Source organism: Oncorhynchus clarkii, chromosome 9, assembly GCF_045791955.1.
Source record: "Oncorhynchus clarkii lewisi isolate Uvic-CL-2024 chromosome 9, UVic_Ocla_1.0, whole genome shotgun sequence".
NCBI lineage: Eukaryota > Metazoa > Chordata > Actinopteri > Salmoniformes > Salmonidae > Oncorhynchus > Oncorhynchus clarkii.
In genome coordinates this window covers 48,143,540-48,161,651 of record NC_092155.1, presented here as the reverse complement: position 1 = coordinate 48,161,651, position 18,112 = coordinate 48,143,540, and positions in this window count along the sequence as shown.

Sequence of the window (18,112 nt, the reverse complement as noted above, 5' to 3'; positions counted from 1 at the left end):
AGTGGAGGGTTCTTTTTCGGCCAGCCTGCCAGCTGCCCTGCGGTACTTCTGTTGCCAGGACTCCACCACGTCTATCCTGGCCTGAGCTGCAGCCTCCCAGGGTTCCTGGCTAAACACCTGAGTCAGGTGAGCTCTTGCTGCTTTCATCTCACCTGGTACACAGAGGCAGATATTACAAAACAGTTGCACGTACTAACTGTGCACAGTCCAGCAGACGTTTTGAACAAAACCTTCATAAAGGTTAATCTGCTTAGAAAGTGGTGCCCGTACTGTGTCATCTGCAGAGCAGAACAGGACAAAGGCCCAATCCCAAATCGACCCATGAAACCTGAGCCCTATGCACTTCTGGAGATCTGAGATAACTTGACAGGTTTAAGGTGTAATCATAGGGCATATGGTCTAGGGAATATGGCAAATTAATTTAAAAAAAGTATCCGCTGATGATAGATAAGGGAGCATCCTTTGGCCAAGTGCCAATGATCTCACCTTTGGTCAGTAGTATATCCACATAGAGACAATGCCATCTGGAGTCTCGGCAGTCTGTCCTCATCAGGGCTCCTCCAATTAGAAAGAGCTGTCGCAACGTTGTATTGATTAATGTGGCAACTGCTGCTCATCGAATGATTAACGGTTTATAATTACGTGATTAAATGAATCAGTTAATTATTAATTCATTAACCTGGGGCACCATGGGAAAGTTTGGGCTTTATTGAGTTTCTATTTCCCAAATTAACTCAAAGAATATCAGAATATCGATTTTACAACAGTCACTAATTGATTAATTTCCTCTACAGTCTCATTCTGAACGTCGCTTAATCCGGGAATCTGCACAAACCTGAGTCTCACTAAATAAGTCCGTACCACACCAATTGAGTTGATTATTCATTTACTAACAAGCTAAATTGATAATATAAGATATACATACACAAACACACAGTTGAGTCTATTGATTAGAACTTAGTACAATGAAACAGGCCCCTAGCGGGCCAACAGAATATGACATGTGTTACACAAAATGGGGATTTCGAAAGAGGGAGAAAGAGAGAGAGTGCACGAGAGAAACACACTTGGGTACATTTGTCAACTATGCTTCTTATTTTAACCCTAACCTTGCCCCGAACTTCCGCTCTTATGGGTCAGAATACAATGATGTAATTACGCGTTGAAGGTCTCCGATGGGGTTTCTCTTCGTGGACTCGGTTCCGACTTCTCTGATGACGGCACGTCTTCGGTTACCGGGTGTAACGCTCTGTTTGTCTACACAATGTCAGTGTCCTTTCTATTAGGGGTCTGTTTCCTCGCCTTTGCTCTGAAAAGGGTTCTTCGGAGGACGGCTAATCAGCCGTGTACATGGTTCCAGCGTGGGAATGAAAGCAGTGTAGCCACATGATTCCTTGGAGAGTGGTAACCGGGTGGTCCTGCTTGAATTCACCCTCTTAGACACAGCTACTCATCCGTAGCATAGATTGTGAAAAGGTTCCTTTGTCTTCTTCAACCTCGTGTTGAATTTTGGGTTACAACTAATTTGAACCTTGGCTGCAGCTCGTGGTCACTTAGTCTGATGTTACTTCTTAACTCACATGTTTTATACCCTTGGATCAGAAATGGGCGTTTCTGTCTTTAGGGCAAGTTCTCTGGGTGTAACTAGTTACGAGGCAAGGTCTGGATTTTACTCAGATCCAATTTAGACAACTAACTTCACATTTCATCTTTATAAAAACATGATCTTTGATCTGGACATTTTCCACACGACGTACAATATGCAAACATCAGGCATATCTTGTGAAAACTCTTCAAGTTACAATGTTTTCGTTGTAACGTCGTCATTTAACTTTTAATAACATAACAAAAACGACATTCATTTTCATATTCCATCTATCATCACTACTATCATTTTGGCTGACGAAACATATTATCCCAAAGTCCATTTATTGCATGTGACTGTTCAGAGGTAGGGTCTCCATAGGTCCATCATACATTCCCTCCCTCCATACTGACAGGACAAAAGGGATTTTGTCTGCTGCCTTAAGATTTACAATGAGCGGGAGTTGTCATTAAACCCCCCACCTCCATACCTCTCGATCTCTCCCCCGCTGGTGGGTGTGAGAGATATCTCTGTAGGATTATGGTCCACGGTAACCTGACCCGAAAAGGCCCGTCATGACAGGCCTCTCCGAGCTCTTCTTCCTGGCAGGTGGCGGCCTTAGTCGCCAGGATCTCCGTCAGATAGGTCCTGCAGTATTGCTGCAGCCAATCACAGACCAGTTTCCTGGTCTTGTCTTTGAGCGACAGGATGTCTTTGGTGATGGCGTTGGCGCTTATTTGATGCTCGGACAGTATATCCTGAGTACATTCCTGGAAACCAAAGACATGTTTACAATCATGTTGAGATGGTTGGTTCCGTATTTCTGTGCTCCGTTTTATTTACTTAACAAATAAGGAACACTCAAAATGTGCACTTATAAATCATAACAATTTTTATCAAAATACAGCTGTAGACAGAAGTCAAAGATCAAACATCACACATATAACTGATGTCTCTCATGAGTTCTGCCCCCTAGGAAAAGTCCAAGTTGCTTTTATCCTGCTTGTAGTCAACCCCCTGTGATGTCACTGCATACGTCATTACCTGCTACTCCTCAGACCAAGCCCATGCAGCTATACACAGCTATACAATGTGTGTAACATACAGAAACAAATGCGCTAACAAATGGGCTGTAGCGGCTCACTCTTCTGGTGCTCTTGGTGTTCCAGGGGGCTGAGGCTGGAGCTGTGATCTCCAGTCCACTCATCCAGCATGACCCTGACCTGCTCCAACATCAGCCCACAGCAGTTCCAGGGAACCAGGCATCGTACGGTCAGTGCCGTGTCTTGGGGCTGTAGCCGACTCGCTGATTGCTTTGTCTTGTAATAAGAGTTGATTACTTTGTCTTGTAATAAGAGTTTATTGTTTTGTCTTGTCATAAGAGTTTATTGTTTTGTCTTGTAATAAGAGTTGATTACTTTGTCTTGTAATTAGAGTTGATTACTTTGTCTTGCAATAAGAGTTTATTGTTTTGTCTTGTAATAAGAGTTGATAACTTTGTCTTGCGTGAGATGAAAAAGGTGAATATAAAACGTTTAGTTCAGACCAAGCAATCTGATTGGTCGGTAGGTGTTAGTTGTCCTTATTGTTTGTCCTTACATATTTCGTCTTGTAACTAGTTAAATAGTTGTCATGTATTTGGTCTTACTTGTGCCATGATAAGGAACATTTAAAATGTGCACTTATAAATCATAACAATTTTTATCAAAATACAGCTGTAGACAGAAGTCAAAGATCAAACATCACACATATAACTGATGTCTCTCATGAGTTCTGCCCCATAGGAAAAGTTCAAGTTCACTTTCATCCTGCTTATAGTCAACCCCCTGTGATGTCACTGCATACGTCATTACCTGCTACTCCTCAGACCAAGCCCATGCAGCTATACACAGCTATACAACCTTGCAAAATATACAATAGTTCCAGTGTTTTTTAAGGCCTCAGCAGTAAATGTCTACTCCCCCAAGTTGATTTATAGAGGTATGTCTGACTAGCCTCTTATCTCTTCTACTCCCCCGCAGGGCTCTATGTTTATCTTTGAAATGCTTTCTCACAGAACATTACCTTTATGAGGCAGAGACTTAGAAAAGACTGTGGAACAATTCTAAAACTTTACAATGAATATATATATTGTTAATCTGTATTCTAGGACCCTATAAATGTAGTGGAGGAGGGGTCCCATAGCCCCTGCCCTTCTATTAATACAACATATTGTAATAAATTATTATAATACATCAAACATTTGGTGCTGCCCCTAGCATGACCTCCATTTGACCCATCAAGATCATGTGTCAATGAGAAGCTGTCTATGTGGATATAGCAGCCTTAAACCAATTGCTGTCATTCTGATTCTAATTCTAAATTCCTATTAGCACTGCATTTACAGTCAGACAACAATCTCCCATTTTTGGGTCCTAGTACCTTCTGCTGGTTTAGTATGAGGTAGGTGAAGCCTCGTCCACAGAGGACCTGTACATGGTCATGGTCAACAGAGGCCATGATGGTGATGAACAGATAGGCCACGGGTTCCCTCAGTGCGCTCTCGTCTCATGTGCAGTGGCCCTGCAGCAGCAGCCGGTCCTTGGGAGACACTAAGGCCAGCAGAGGGTGCAAGCAGCTTGTATCGCCACACTGGATCAGCTTCTTCAGCAGTCGGAGAGAGAACAGAATAGAAAGGTCCTGAGCACAGAGTTGATAACAGTTATTAGCTTATTAGTTTATCATGGCACATTTGGGAGAAGTAGAAGAGAAGAAAGGACATCCCTTGAAATTAGTGGATTCGACTTTTTCAGCTACACCCGTTGCTGACAGGTATATAACATTGAGAACACAGCCATGCAATCTCCATAGACATACATTGACAGTAGAATGGCCCATACTGAAGAGCTCAGTAACTTCCAACGTGGCACCGTCATAGGGTGCCACCTTTCCAACAAGTCAGTTAGTTAAATTTCTGCCCTGCTAGAGCTGCCCTGGTCAACTTTAAGTGCTGTTATTGTGAAGTTGAAACTTCTAGGAGCAACAACGGCTCAGCCACTAAGAGGTAGGCCACACAAGCTCACAGAATGGGACCGCTGAGTGCTGAAGAGCGTAGCGCATAGAAATTGTCTGCAACACTCACTACCAAGATCCAAACTGCCTCTGGAAGCAACGTCAGCACAATAACTATTCGGCGGGAGCTTAATGAAATGGGTTTCCACTGCCAAGCAGCTGCAAATTTGATATTTGAGATTCTTAAAGTAGCCACCCTTTCAAATCAAATCAAATTTCATTGGTCACATACACATGGTTAGCAGATAATAAAGTGAGTGTAGTGCAATGCTTGTGCTTCTAGTTCCGACAGTGCAGTTGTCACCTTAGTTCCTTTTTTATGTCTCTATTTTTGGTTTGGTCAGGGCGTGAGCATTCTATGTTTTTGTTCTATGTTTTGTATTTCTGTGTTTGGCCTGGTATGGTTCCCAATCAGAGGCAGCTGTCTATCGTTGTCTCTGATTGAGAACCATACTTAGGTAGCCTGTTCCCACCTGTGTTTGTGGGTAGTTGTTTTCTGTTTAGTATGTTTTGCACCTGACGGAGCTGTTTCGGTTGTTCTTTTGTTGCTTGTTTGAGGTGGGAGGTTATAGTTCCATGGTAGTAGCTAGGTAGCACACTTAGCAGCTACTAGTAGCTAGCTAGTTAGCTAAAGTGAAGTACAGATAGCAAAAAAAACTTTAGTACTTTAAAGTATTTTTACTTAAGTACTTTACACAACTGCTATTTATATTTTTTAAACTTATTAAACCTCATCCACTTTCATGGGATTTCTTCAATGTTCTAAAGCTTCCATTGTAACATCATGACTTCCAACATTTCATTCACTATGAATGCAACAATGCAACTTTTGACACAAATCACCTACTTTGACAACTTTCCCAACAAGTTAAATAAAAAGTTAGAGTATGAAATATTCCTTTATTGCTCTGCTATTCAAATCTGAAATCAATCAAATAAATATGACACCAATCTAACGATACAGTTGTTTAGTAATAAAAAAAATTAAATTCCAACTTTTTACAAACTGACATTTTAAAAACTTTTGCAACCCGTTAGACAGGATATGGCATCATAGACAAAAAGTGCTCTCAGGTCGAGTCTACACTTCTGCTATCAGAACACGAAGGTCGCATTGACAAGATGGGTCTAGAAGCACAAAAGTCACTTTGTATTCTAATTGTGTTTCAGATTTGTCTGACCACTTCAGGAGGTGGTCAGGGATGCATTGAGTGCGTATTTCTCCTCAGTCTGGATGCAATCATGCTACCAAAAGCGCACACAGTAGGGGTGACATCAGCATTCCTCTCACAAGTCTCCAGAAAACATGTATTTTGGGACAGAGAGGCACCGTTTCATTATAACGTTGGAGGAAATACGTTCCTAGCGTGCGAGGAACGTGTTTGTGGGACTCATAAATGCTAGCCAATATTTAGAAACACATTTTTTGGGGCTAGAATTATGCTAAACTGTTGCTTGCTAGCTTGCTGGCTAGCTACATAGCTTAGCTGGCTGTCACGATCGTCATAAGAAAATTCAGACCAAAGCGCAGAGTGACATGGGTTCCACATATTTATAAAAACTTTCTTGGGACTGTTCTTTGGGCTTTCGTTGTGGCCGCGAACCCCGGCGTCGTCGCTGTGTTCCCTCCTCTCCATGCGTCTGCTACCAAGGAAGGCTTTCGTGTCCTCCCATTATTTTCTCCCAAGTCCAGGATATCTACTCCTTGATCTCCTCCCAAGCCCAGGATACCTTCTCCACCTGGGCACGCTGCTTGGTCCTGGTGTGGTGGTATCTTCTGTCATGATCGTCGTAAGAACATTCGGACCAAAGCGCAGTGTGATATGGGTTCCACATATTTATTGACGTGAAACGCACAAAACAATAAAAAGCAAACAATATGTGACGCTATGGAGTGCTTACAGGCTATACATAAACAAGATCCCACAAAAAACAGTGGGGAAATGGCTGCCTAACTATGATCCCCAATCAGAGACAACGCTAAACAGCTGCCTTTGATTGGGAACCATACCAGGCCAACATAGAAATAAAACAACCTAGATTACCCACCCTAGTCACACCCCGACCTAACCAAAATAGAGAATAAAAAGGCTCTCTATGGTCAGGGCGTGACACTGGCTAGTTAGCTACAGTTAACTACTGCCATCAGTTGTTGTTGTGTTATCATATTTAGCCAATTCCACCATTTGTAGAATGCATACTGGCATTTCAATATGGTGCGAGAAAAGAGAATCCAGAATTCCATGATCAGAACTCTATGATCAGAATACTAAAACTGCATGAACCATCAAGTCTAGACACAGCCTCAGTGTTGTCATTGAGCAGCCCAAACAGAGCCTTTGCTATAGATACTCACAAAAACTTAGAGGATATGACATCTTGGTCTACTTGTCTGCTATTCAAATCTGGAATCAGAACTTAATTATCTTATACCAATCAAAAGTTACAGCTGCTTGTCAAAGATTGTCAAAGTGACAAAAGCAGCTAACTAATGTCAGCTATCTATTGTTCATGTCTCATCATTAAGCAGCCCAAACAGAGCCATTTCTATGGATACCAATGCATTTCAATGGCCAAAAAAGGGCCAGACTAGAATGGTAAAAGAAAATCTAAAATTCTAGACCTATCTCCCCTTTCACCATTTAAGCTACAGTATCAACTCCAAAGCAACGTTGAGATATTCAGAATGACCCTACTTCGATTATTTGTCAAAAGATTTTTGATACTATGTACACTTTGTAACTATAACCATTTACAATTTGCACAAAATCTAATGGATTTGAATGAGAACCAATGGAATACAGACGTGGCTATTCAAGATAGTCCTGCAACTTGGCCAGACAGATTACCAAGACATAGCCTAGTGGTTAGAGAATTGGTTGCTGGATCGAATCCCTGAGTTGACAAGGTAAAATCTGTCGTTCTGCCCCTGAGCAAGGCACTTAACCCACTGTTCCCTGGGCGCCAAAGAAGTGGATGTCGATTAAGGCAACCCCCTCGCACCTCTCTGATTCAGAGGGGTTGTGTTAAATAAAGGAAGACACAGTTGAAGGTATTCCGTTTTAAACACAGCAAAAAAAGAAACATCCTCTCACTGTCAATTTTCAGCAAACTTAACATTCGTAAATATTTGTATGAACATAACAAGATTTAACAACTGAGGCATGAACTGTACAAGTTCCACAGACATGTGACTAACAGAAATGGAATAACGTGTCCCTGAACAAAGGTGGGGGGGGGGGGGCTGGGAATCAAAATTAAAAGTAACAGTCGTATCTGGTGTGGTCACCAGCTGCATTAAGTAGTGCAGTGCCTCTCCTCCTCATGGACTGCACCAGATTTCTACCAGTCAGTAGAAAGGCCTCTTTAGTGTCCTAAGTTTTCATAACGGACAGCAAGGAGTCATCATGCCAGGTAGTCCTGAGGCATGGTCCTGGGGCTCAGGTCCTCCGAGAGAGAGAGAAAGAAAGAGAGAAAGAGAGAATTAGAGAGAGCATACTTTAATTCACACAGGACACCGGATAAGACAGGAGAAGTACTCCAGATATAACAAACTGACCCTAGCCCCCCGACACATAAACTACTGCAGAATATATACTGGAGGCTGAGACAGGAGGGGTCAGTAGACACTGTGGCCCCATCCGATGATATCCCCGGACAGGGCCAAACAGGAAGGATATAACCCCACCCACTTTCCCAAAGCACAGCCCCCACACCACTAGAAGGATATCTTCAACTTACCATCCTGAGACAAGGCCGAGTATAGCCCACAAAGATCTCCGCCACGGCACAACCCAAGGGGGGGCTCCAACCCAGACAGGGAGATCACATCAGTGACTCAACCCACTCAAGTGACGCACCCCTCCTAGGGACGGCATGAAAGAGCACCAGTAAGCCAGTGACTCAGCCCCTGTAATAGGGTTAGAGGCATAGAATCCCAGTGGAAAGAGGGGAACCGGCCAGGCAGAGACAGCAAGGGCAGTTAGTTGCTCCAGAGCCTTTCCGTTCACCTTCACACTCCTGGGCCAGACTACACTCAATCATATGACCCACTAAAGACTAAAGGTTGAGACCGAGTCTGCATCTCTCACATGGGTAGGCAGACCATTCCATAAAAATGGAGCTCTATAGGAGAAAGCCCTGCCTCCAGCTGTTTGCTTAGAAATTCTAGGGACAATTAGGAGGCCTGCGTCTTGTGACCATAGCGTACGTGTAGGTATGTACGACAGGACCAAATCAGAGAGATAGGTAGGCGCAAGCCCATGTAATGCTTTGTAGGTTAGCAGTAAAACCTTGAAATCAGCCCTTGCCTTGACAGGAAGCCAGTGTAGGGAGGCTAGCACTGGAGTAATATGATAAAAAATGTTGGTTCTAGTCAGGATTCTAGCAGCCGTATTTAGCACTAACTGAAATGTATTTAGTGCTTTATCTGGGTAGCCAGAAAGTAGAGCATTGCAGTAGTCTAACCTAGAAGTAACAAAAGCATGGATTAATTTTTCTGCATCCTTTTTGGACGGAAAGATTCAGATTTTTGCAATGTTACGTAGATGGAAAAAAGCGGTCCTTGAATCAGTCTTGATATGTTCATCAAAAGAGAGATCAGGGTCCAGAGTAACGCCGAGGTCCTTCACAATTTTATTTGAGACGACTGTACAACCATTAAGATTAATTGTCAGATTCAACAGAAGATATCTTTGTTTCTTGGGACCTAGAACAAGCATCTCTGTTTTGTCCGAGTTTAAAAGTAGAAAGTTTGCAGCCATCCACTTCCTTATGTCTGAAACACAGGCTTCTAGCGAGGGAAATTTTGGGGCTTCGCCATGTTTCATTGAAATATACAGCTGTGTGTCATCCGCATAGCAGTGAAAGTTAACATTATGTTTTCAAATGACATCCCCAAGAGGTAAAATATATAGTGAAAACAATAGTGGTCCTAAAACGGAACCTTGAGGAACACCGAAATTTACAGTTGATTTGTCAGAGGACAAACCATTCACAGAGACAAACTGATATCTTTCTGACAGATAAGATCTAAACCAGGCCAGAACTTGTCCGTGTAGACCAATTTGGGTTTCCAATCTCTCCAAAAGAATGTGGTGATCGATGGTATCAAAAGCAATATTACAGTCTAGGAGCACGAGGCCAGATGCAGAGCCTCGATCTGATGCCATTAAAAGGTAATTTACCACCTTCACAAGTGAAGTCTCAGTGCTATGATGGGGTCTAAAACCAGACTGAAGCATTTCGTATACATTGTTTGTCTTCAGGAAGGCAGTGAGTTGCTGCGCAACAGATTTTTCAAAACAAATTGAGAGGAATGGAAGATTCGATTTTGTCCGATAGTTTTTAATATTTTCTGGGTCACCAGCTGCATTAAGTAGTGCAGTGCCTCTCCTCCTCATGGACTGCACCAGATTTCTACCAGTCAGTAGAAAGGCCTCTTTAGTGTCCTAAGTTTTCATAACGGACAGCAAGGAGTCATCATGCCAGGTAGTCCTGAGGCATGGTCCTGGGGCTCAGGTCCTCCGAGAGAGAGAGAAAGAAAGAGAGAAAGAGAGAATTAGAGAGAGCGGAAAACGGAACCTTGAGGAACACCGAAATTTACAGTTGATTTGTCAGAGGACAAACCATTCACAGAGACAAACTGATATCTTTCTGACAGATAAGATCTAAACCAGGCCAGAACTTGTCCGTGTAGACCAATTTGGGTTTCCAATCTCTCCAAAAGAATGTGGTGATCGATGGTATCAAAAGCAATATTACAGTCTAGGAGCACGAGGCCAGATGCAGAGCCTCGATCTGATGCCATTAAAAGGTAATTTACCACCTTCACAAGTGAAGTCTCAGTGCTATGATGGGGTCTAAAACCAGACTGAAGCATTTCGTATACATTGTTTGTCTTCAGGAAGGCTGTGAGTTGCTGCGCAACAGATTTTTCAAAACAAATTGAGAGGAATGGAAGATTCGATTTTGTCCGATAGTTTTTAATATTTTCTGGGTCACCAGCTGCATTAAGTAGTGCAGTGCCTCTCCTCCTCATGGACTGCACCAGATTTCTACCAGTCAGTAGAAAGGCCTCTTTAGTGTCCTAAGTTTTCATAACGGAAAACAAATTGAGAGGAATGGAAGATTCGATTTTTTCCGATAGTTTTTAATATTTTCTGGGTCAAGGTTTGGCTTTTTCAAGAGAGGCTTTATTACTGCCACTTTTAATGAGTTTGGTACACATCCGGTGGATAGAGAGCCATTTATTATGTTCAATATAGGAGGGCCAAGCACAGGAAGCAGCTCTTTCAGTAGTTTAGTTGGAATAGGGTCCAGTATGCAATTTGAAGATTGAGCGGCCATGATTATTTTCATCATTGTGTCAATAGATATAGCACTAAAACACTTGAGTGTCTCTCTTGATCCTAGGTCCTGGCAGAGTTGTGCAGACTCAGGACAACTGAGCTTTGAAGGAATATGCAGATTTAAAGAGGAGTTCGTAATTTGCTTTCTAATAATCATGATCTTTTCCTCAAAGAAGTTCATGAATTTATTACTGCTGAAGTGAAAGCCATCCTCACTGTGGGAATGTTGCTTTTTAGTTAGCTTTGCGACAGTATCAAAAATACATTTTGGATTGTTCTTATTTTCCTCTTTGATACTGCACGGTACTGTCTTTCCAAGCTAGTCGGAAGACTTCCAGTTTGGTGTGGCGCCATTTCCGTTCCAATTTTCTGGAAGCTTGCTTCAGAGCTCGGGTATTTTCTGTATACCAGGGAGCTAGTTTCTTATGATAAATGTTTTTAGTTTTTAGGGGTGCAACTGCATCTAGGATATTGCGCATGGTTAAATTGAGTTCCTCAGTTAGGTGGTTAACTGATTTTTGTCCTCTGATGTCCTTGGGTAGGCAGAGGGAGTCTGGAAGGGCATCAAGGAATCTTTCTGTTGTCTGTGAATTTATAGCACGACTTTTGATGCTCCTTGGTTGGGGTCTGAGCAGATTATTTGTTGCAATTGCAAATGTAATAAAATGGTGGTCCGATAGTCCAGGACTATGAGGAAAAACATTAAGATTCACAACATTTATTCCATGGGACAAAACTAGGTCCAGAGTATGACTGTGACAGTGAGTAGGTCCAGAGACATGTTGGACAAAACCCACTGAGTTGATGATGGCTCCGAAAGCCTTTTGGGGTGGGTCTGTGGACTTTTCCATGTGAATATTAAAGTCACCAAAAATTTGAATATGATCTGATATGACTACAAGGTCCGATAGGAATTGAGGGAACTCAATGAGGAACGCTGTATATGGCCCAGGAGGCCTGTAAACAGTAGCTATAAAAACTGATTAAGTAGGATGCATAGATTTCATGACTAGAAGCTCAAAAGACGAAAATTTCATTTTTTATTTTTTTTGTAAATTTAAATTTGCTATCGTAAATGTTAGCAACACCTCCGCCTTTGCGGGATGCACGGGGGATATGGTCACTAGTGTAACCAGGAGGTGAGGCCTCATTTAACACAGTAAATTCATCAGGCTTAAGCCATGTTTCAGTCAGGCCAATCACATCAAGATTATGATCAGTGATTAGTTAATTGACTGTAACTGCCTTTGAAGTGAGGGATCTAACATACCATTAAGTAGCCCTATTTTGAGATGTAAGGTATCACAATCTCTTTCAATAATGGCAGGAATGGAGGAGGTCTTTATCCTAGTGAGATTGTTAAGGCGAACACCGCCATGTTTAGTTTTGCCCAACACAGGTCAAAGCACAGACACGGTCTCAATGGGGATAGCTGAGCTGACTACACTGACTGTGCTAGTGGCAGACTCTACTAAGCTGGCAGGCTGGCTAACAGCCTGCTGCCTGGCCTGCACCCTATTTCATTGTGGAGCTAGAGGAGTTAGAGCACTGTCTATGTTGGTAGATAAGACGAGAGCACCCCTCCAGCTAGGATGGAGTCCGTCACTCCTCAGCAGGCCAGACTTGGTCCTGTTTGTGGGCGAGTCCCAGAAAGAGGGCCAATTATCTACAAATTCTATCTTTTGGGAGGGGCAGAAAACAGTTTTCAACCAGCGATTGAGTTGTTAGACCAGTGGTTCTTAACCTGGGTTCGATCGAACCCCAGGGGTTCGGTGAGTCAGTCTCAGGGGTTCGGCGGAGGTCAAGACACACTTCCGATTCATATGATTCGTGATGACAAGCTCCGCTTGGCCATCATTGGCTGCATGTGATCACGCTACATCGCTAGGCCTATCTGTGCTGCAGGGAATTTGGTGTGCTCAGTAGTCGACTTGTGACTGTCGTGATGGTACGTCTTGTGATTTCTTTCTTAATATTTTAATCCCTTCATACTTACTATGTCGAGCAAAAAAAGAAAGTGGTCAGACGAATATGTACAATATGGATTCACATGTATAACGGAACGTGATGGGAGTCAGTGTCCTAACTGCATGATTTGCAATGCCAAGTTGAGCAATTCTAGTCTAGCACCGGCAAAACTAAGAGAACACTTCCTTAAGCTGCATGGAACACAACACTCGCTGAATTCAAGGTGAAGAGAGCCAAATTCGATGAAAAGGCTACTCTGCCTGTTCTCGGGCTTTGTACCCATCAACAAACCGATCCTCACAGCATCGTACGAAGTTGCTTACCTGATCGAAAAGCAGGGCAAACCACACACCATTGGTGAAACACTGTGCTGCCATTGGTCAACCAGCTGTGTTGAAGATGGCGAATATCATGCTGGGAAAAGAGGCTGAAGTTAAGTTATCCCAAATTCCTCTTTCAAATGACACCATCAGCGACAGAATAGAGGACATGAGCAACGACATCTTGGCTCAAGTAGTTGCAGATCTGATTTCAAGCCCGGCAAAATTCAGCCTTCAACTGGACGAGACCACAGACGTTTCCAATCTAAGCCAGCATGCTGTATTCGTGCGCTATGTGAAAGACGACGTGATAAAGGACGATTTTTTATTTTGTAAGCCTCTTACAACAACAACTAAGGCAGCCGACGTGAAGAAACTTGTGGATGAATTCTTCAAAGACAACAATCTTTCGTGGGATATGGTTTCTGCAGTTTGTTCGGACGGAGCTCCAGTCATGCTGGGAAGAAAGTCTGGTTTTGGTGCGCTAGTGAAAGCCGATGCACCACACATCATTGTTACGCATTGTATTCTGCACAGGCATGCGTTGGCAACAAAAACCTTGCCTCCAAAACTGGCAGAAGTATTACAAATTGTAGTGGAATGCGTGAACTATGTGCGAACTAGTGCTCTGCGGCATTGCATCTTCAGTGAGCTGTGTAAAGAAATGGGCTCTGAATTCGAGGTACTTCTGTACCATTCTAACGTTCGGTGGTTGTCCCGGGGACAGGTGCTGAATCGTGTTTTTGCCATGCGTGTGGAATTAGCCCTGTTTTTGCAAGAGCACCAACATTGCCATGCAGATTGCTTCAAAAATTCTGAGTTCATTCTCATTTTAGCGTACATGGCCGATATCTTCGCAGCTCTCAATCATCTCAATCAAAAGATGCAGGGCGGTGGAGTCAACATCATCGAAGCAAAGGAAAACCTGAAGGCTTTTCAAAAAAGGCTACCGTTATGGAAACGACGAACAGAGAACAATAACTTCGCAAACTTTCCCCTGCTGGACGACTGTGTAAGTAAGATCGAAGATGTATCTGGAATCGGAGACATTTCTGTACCCGCGGAACTGAAGCAAGCAATTGCCACGCACTTAGATTTTGATGATTTTGTTCTTTGAACACAGTGATGTTGATGCATGTTGGTTCATTTTGTGCACCAGTCAAATATATACCTGTTTTGAATTTGAAAAAATCATTTTATTTTTCCAATTAAGAAGGGTTCGGTGAATGCGCATATGAAACTGGTGGGGTTCAGTACCTCCAACAGGGTTAAGAACCACTGTGTTAGACTCTGTTGTAGAGCTCATCACTCCCCCTAACTGGGAGGGGGCCAGAGACAATTACTCGATGCCGACACATCCTTCTAGCTGATTTACACGCTGAAGCTATGTTGCGCTTGGTGACCTCTGACTGTTTCATCCTAACATCGTTGGTGCCGACGTGGATAACAATATCTCTATACTCTCTACACTCGCCAGTTTTAGCTTTAGCCAGCACCATTTTCAGATTAGCCTTAACGTCGTTAGCCCTGCCCCCTGGTAAACAGTGTATGATTTCTGGATCGATGGATTCGTTTTAAGTCTAATACTGCGGGTAATGGAGTCGCCAATGACTCGGGTTTTCAATTTGTCAGAGCTAATGGTGGGAAGCTTCGGCGTCTCAGACCCGTAACGGGAGGAGTAGAGACAAGAGAAGGCTGGGCCTCAGACTCCTACTCACTGCTTAATGGGGAAAACCGGTTGAAAGTTTATTTCGTTGAAAGTTTATTTCGGCTGAATGAGCGACACCGGTTGAGCATTCCCCTCCAGAAGCCATGAGAACGTTGACTGGCTGTGGGGACTGTGCGAGGGGATTTAGACTAACGTTACTATCTGTACTTACTGGTGGCACAGACGCTGTTTCATCCTTCCTACACTGAAATTACCCTTGCCTAACGATTGTGTCTGAAGCTGGGCTTGCAGCACAGCTATCCTCGCCGTAAGGCGATCGTTCTCCTGTATATCATGAGTACAGCGACTGCAATTAGAAGGCATCATGTTAATGTTACTACTTAGCTTCGGCTGTTGGAGGTCCTGACGAACCACGTCCAGATAAAGCATCCGGAGTGAAAAAGTTTAATGAAAAAAAAGTTGAGTGAGGGAAAAACCAAAAATATAAACTGTAATTAAAAAGTAAAAACCATAAAGTTGTCAGGTAGCAAAGTAAGGTTGGCAACAAAATGCACAAAACGCACAGCAACACGTAAACAAGTCTGCAAGTTGAGCGCTTCCCCTTAAACCCTTTACAATGAAGATCTGTGAAGTTATTTGGATTTTTACGAATTATCTTTGAAAAACAGGGTCCTGAAAAAGGGAAAAAGAGTTTACAACTGACTAGGTATCCCCCTTTCAACTTTCCCCAATAGATTCCTCTGAGTTTTAATTGATGAGAAGTTATCCTGGAAAGATCATGTTCAATTTGTCTACAGCAAAGTGAAATCTATTGGTATCATCAGAAAGATTAGTGGTTTAGTTCATCAGACTTGCTTCCTAACTCTATACAATACCTTCATTTACCCATATCTCATTTACTGTAATATTGTCTGGGCCAGTACATATGCTTCCTACCTACACAAATGACTCATTATACAAAAGAAATGTGCAAGACTAGCCACCTCCTCTAATTACCTGGCTTCATCTGAACCTTTGTTTAAGAAACTCAATATCTTGTCTATTTATGACATTAATGTATGCCAATCATGCACTTTCATCTACAAATACTCATACCTGCCAGACAGTTTACCTAAACCCTGCAATGGATTATTCCAGGTTCTTTCTGAAATCCATCTATATAACACAAGACACTAACCTTCACACTTTCCACTGCCTTACCTCTCTTAGTTAATTGTCTGTCAGATGCAAATCAAATCAAATGTTTTTGTCACATGCGCCAAATACGACAGGTTTCACCTTACCGTGAAATGCTTACTTACAGTACAAGCCCTTAACCAACAATGAGTTAATAAGAGTTAAAAAAAAATATTTACTGAATAAACTAAATTAAAACGAGGCTATATACAGGTGGTACCAGTACCGAGTCAATGTGCGCGGGTGCAGATTAGTCGAGGTAATTGAGGTAATATGTACTGTTGGTAGCTATAAAGTGACTCTGCATAGATAATAAACAGTGAGTAGCAGCAGCATGTATATTATTTTTACAAATAGTCCGGGTAGCCATTTGATTAGCTGTTCAGCAGATTTATTGGATTGGGGGTAAAAGCTGTTAAGAAGCCTTTTGTACCTAGACTTGGCACTCCGGTACCGCTTGCACCAGTAGCAGAGAACAGTCTATGACTACCTTTCAAGGTGCGGGACTCTAACCCGGACGCTTATAAGAAATCCCGTTATGCCCTCCGACGAACCATCACACAGGCAAAACGTCAATACAGGACTAAGATTGAATACTACTACACTGGATGTGGCAAGGTTTTCAAACTATTACGGTCTACAAAGGGAAGCCCAGCTGCGAGCTGCCCAGTGACACAAGCCTACCCAATTAGCTAATTTACTTCAATGCGTGCCTCGAGGCAAGCAACACTGAAGCATGCATGAGAGTACCAGCTGACATGTTCTGCAAATAAACACACGTGAGATTTCATTAGGAGAGACTCAATTGATTTTGACGTTGCGTCTTTTTTCTTTTCAATGGTGGAATGTTTCTCATGGACTTCAGCATGCCAGGTTTGGCAGAGTCATTTACCGATTTCCCTGTATTTTGTAGGAGGGCTCCTACAAGGCGTAGATGACAGTGGTGTAAGGAGTCCTTTGCCATGAGATCTGGAATGTTTTCCCATGGGCTGCACACTATGGGGCTGCTTGCTTCTCTCTTACTGCTACTAGCATCTGAGGTGATTAGCATCTGCTCAGCCATGTTTTGTCCTTTTCTGTTATTTCTGCCCATAAAGTTGTGCAATCGCCATATCTATCTTTCCATCACCTGCGATTACAAATAAAAACAGGTCAATTTACAAAACAAAGTCATAACATTTTCGAAAATGATTCACAAATGCCCTGGTTTGTTGGGACGTAAGTTCAAATAAAATACACCCGCTCAGAATAACGGCATCTTACTTAATTAAATAATGCTATATTAGGTGAACATTTTTCAAAAATGTAACAAAATGTCTGTGTTGGTTAGTGATTAGTTTATTTTTCATGTAACATCAAAAGGATAAAAAATGTATAGAATTCTGCTATCCGCCCAATCCTTGATTTGATATTTGATTACTAATCAATACTGTCACGCTGTATAATGATAGGAGTCAATCGCAGGAAAACGTAATAGGGAGTTTTATTTTCTCCATCTGTAAGGGATGCGTAACTGGTGGTAGGGAAGTCAAACGCAGGAGAGCAGGACTTGGTGAATAGCCAGAGCAGTTTAATATATAAAACTACCGGCATACAAAACAACAAACACATGGGTACAAAACCCGTAGCGCACCAGTAACACATAGCACGTACAAAATAAACAATTCCCGACAAGGACATGGGGGGAAACAGAGGGAAAATATACAACATGTAATTAGGGAATTGAAACCAGGTGTGTGTGAAAACAAGACATAACAAATGGAGCATGAAAAATGGATCGGGGATGGCTAGAAGACCGGTGACGTCAACCGGTGTTCGCCCGAACAAGGAGAGGAACCGACTTCGGAAGAAGTCGTGACACCATCCAAACGAAAGAGCGAGGTGTAATCTTCTAAGTAACAAGTGCACAATAACACGTAGCATGGAAGCCGATACAACAGCACAGGTGCTCACAAGACCAACGGGTATGGTACCAATAACCGACAAGGACAAT